This window comes from Triticum dicoccoides, chromosome 1B (genome assembly GCF_002162155.2).
Source record: "Triticum dicoccoides isolate Atlit2015 ecotype Zavitan chromosome 1B, WEW_v2.0, whole genome shotgun sequence".
NCBI lineage: Eukaryota > Viridiplantae > Streptophyta > Magnoliopsida > Poales > Poaceae > Triticum > Triticum dicoccoides.
Genome location: NC_041381.1, coordinates 655,783,773 through 655,787,421, shown reverse-complemented (window position 1 = coordinate 655,787,421; position 3,649 = coordinate 655,783,773).

Here is a 3,649-nt window from a genome sequence, read left to right as displayed (position 1 = left end):
GGTCAAACTTAAGTTTGACTAAAGACAAAGCTAGAACTTTAATTTGGTATGGAGAGAGTACATGTTGTTTTTATTTATTAAGTATTTAAGTTACCGTATGGTACAAAAATCTTATGGATCAGGTTGGCATTGGAGGACCGGATTGGGAATCAAGTGAGTTAGAAGGTATCTCCGGACACAGTTAACACAAGTTCTATTTTGAAGGAAATCAAAGCAAAAAATCAAGTGCATTTTTTTGGAATACACAAAAGGTTAAATGTTATATATCCACACAATTGGACCAAGAAATAGACACCACCATCAAGTGGCTAGGAGTGAAGTATGAAAGTACAAACATTGACACTTCATATAGTCTTAGAATTACCAAATTAGTTGCACATAAACTTAGTAGTCTTGTCCTTTACAAACCTCTGCCAAGTTATTTGCTAGATTCCAAGATTTCTATATACTCTACCAACTATTCGTTGGATATTTTAGAATTCTACAAAAGCAATACACATAATACATGCACATGTTATATTGTGGAGTAATGTTGGTTTTCTTAAATTAAAAAAATACAAACAAGAGATTTTTTGAAGAAATTTCAAAGTAAAAAAGTATCTTGTGATATATAATACATTTTCTATTTAGACTAGAAAATCATAATGATAAGTATTAGAAACTTATTACAAATATTTATCTTAATATACAAAAATGTGTTTAAATTGCCTAAAAATAGTACCCCAGACAATATATCAAAATATGTATCAACAAAAACAACAAATTTTCTTCACATGATTATTTGTAATGAAATAAAAAAGTTTGGTATAAATAATTTAACTTGTACTTATCTCATAAGATGGTACTCACTGTGAGATTTCTATGAAAATTCTATGTCCCTTCCTTCTACGACACACTTGGGTCCTTGCAACACTTAGTAATTGCATATTTGACAATGTTGCTGCAAACATTCTCCATGTGGTTAGCGTCTTGGTCTCGCCATTGGAGAAGATTTGTTTCTCTTGCTTGCGACTGCCATCTTGGCGTTGATAGGTGACGAGATACCATATCATTAAGAGTTGTATAATCTTCCTCGGCGTTAGTGTTAATAATAGTTTTGTGCGAATAAAATTACTCTTGTTCTACTTTTATGGTGTGATGAAGTTAGAGAGGTTTGTATGATCGCAAATCCGACTATTTGTTTGATAACTTTATGTTATTCTGTCAAGTTGCTTTTATTGGCTTGATTCTTTGTGGATATGAAATCATTCATCGACACCTTGGTGAAGATATTGTTATTTGATAGCCTTCACTTCTAGGGGATCATCCCATCTCAAATATGTTCATCGCTCAAGGATTCTCATATTTTTGAATGTGACTCATGTCGCTTTTAGAAACCTTTATTGACAATCAAGTTCGTGTGGGTGAAAGAGTGTCAGCATCATTGCTCTAGTCTAATTGCAACCTTGTTAATGAAGTCTTTTGAATATTTCGTCTTTCAGATATTGATACCACATAGGAGATGTTTCGAATAGATTTTAATGTATTTGCTAATCATAGGACTTACTATGTATTTCCTTTGATCTTACATCCAAATCAATGTACTGTAATAGTTACGAGTGTGAAGAAAATTGTAAGTGTTTCTCGGAAGAAGAAAAAGTTGTGAAATGATTGTTTGCCTCGTTGGATAACGACAGTAGATGGAATGAATTAACACCCTTTTTATCATGTTGATGAGAATGTAGTTCCTCCATTCACTTTAGCCCATGAAGATGTAAGCCACACCGGTATTCATAAGCCTGCATTTTTCAGTTTAGTACAAAATAGCACATGCCGCCGTAGAATGTCAGCATGCACGTTCTCACTGTCAGAGAAAGTATAAGTAAAGTAATATTAAGAAGATTATAGGAATTTCAAAACAAATATATGAGAGTTGGAATAGAGGGAAGAGGAACGATACTTAAATTTATAGCCAAAAGTAGCATGAGCTCCAGAAAACTTTGTGAGGGGTGTACCAAACGTTAATAACATGGTAGTACTTTTTCACAAAACAAAAAGAATAACATAGTACTAATATATAGCTAAGTACTCGAGTACTTGGATGAGTTATGTATTAGACTGACTCTAGATGACATGAGAATGAGATAGAGCCATCGGTTGCTCTTACAAATTTATGAGTTTGCTCTATGTTGGGCGTGTAGATAGGGTAAGATTATATCTGCCCAGCGTCAATTTGGTGAAATATTTGGCGCCGATCCGGAGGAATAATTCCGCCGCCCTCCCATCCCCTTGCCGGTGCTACTTCTGCGACGTGTTCGTCCTGCTGATCCAACAATCGAGCGGTGGATCGGCTCTCTTCTCTGTCGGTGGCAGCGGCGGCTCGAGAGGAAAATTTTCTCCTCATGGATCCCTGGAGTCCATGAGTTCCTGGCTCCTCTGGCCGGTCGACGTAGTGGTGACGGCAACCTTGCCATGTAAGTATTGTGCCCCTCTTCTTCTCCGTGGCATCGTTGAGCTCCCCATTGGCGGTGTGGAGGACGTGTCCTGGTGTGCTATGGAGGTGGATCTGTGGATGTTGAAGAAGATTCATCGATGATGGTGTTCTATCTAGTGTGCTGGTCCTTCATAACCGAGCTTGGTAGACTTCCCGGTCATCATGGCTGTCTTTGAAAGGATGGTTTCTCCGGCAATGGAGCGCAACGATGACGGAGCGTCTGCAACTCGCTCCAACGAAAGTGTTCTTCATTTTGTGGTCTGAGGATGTAGTTGTAATTTTATTTACTGTTGGGGTCCTTTCTACTATGAATGAATCTTCAATACAATCCAGTGGTTCTTTTCACATTTTTTTAAAGAAATTATGGGTTTGTTTTAGGATTGTTCCTGGCAAAAACCCTTGACTTTAAACAAATTCACACTAGCAACGCTCCACGTGCCAAAAAATCATTCATGGATAGGATACCCTACCTGCCAATTCACTCCTCCGATGTCTGAGCCTTTCTAAGAAATTAGTTAAAAATCTGATGTGGCATCTCTTATAACCCGTCTATGTCACCCTACTGTACCTCTTAGAGTCTAAGACAAAGATCCAAAGGCTTTTTCCATCATTAGAGCATTTCTAATAGACGATGTAGATGGAAAACCAACTAATTTATATATTTTCAAGTCCCCAAACCCCCTCTCCAACAGATGATGTAGATGCCAAAAAGTACATCTGCGTCTTTTGGAGATGTAAAATACAACATCTCGAGATGAAAATATACATCTCCACCTACTGGAGATGTAAAACCGACGGTCGCCCGCCCGACAGCTGCTCGCCTCCGGGGCCGGTGATTTCTGGCCGGAAACGTTGCCGCGGCCGCCCGTCCGTCCATCCCCGCACCCGCCACCTATCCCTGCCGCCCGCCGCGCCACCGGAGCCGCCGATTTGAGTCTGTCCTGCCACACTTCCGCCGCCGCGCACCCACCGCACCACGCCGTCGATTTGAGTCTGTCCTGCCACACTTCCGCCGCCGCGCACCCACCGCACCACGCCGCCGCCACCCCGCTGCCAGATCAGGCCGCTCCACTACCGTTTCCGCCGTTGCTCCGTGGCCGCCCAACTCCAAATCGGCTGAATTGGCTGCTTCTCCGCCGCCGAACCGTCGCCTCACATGATTTGAGCCTCCCCCCC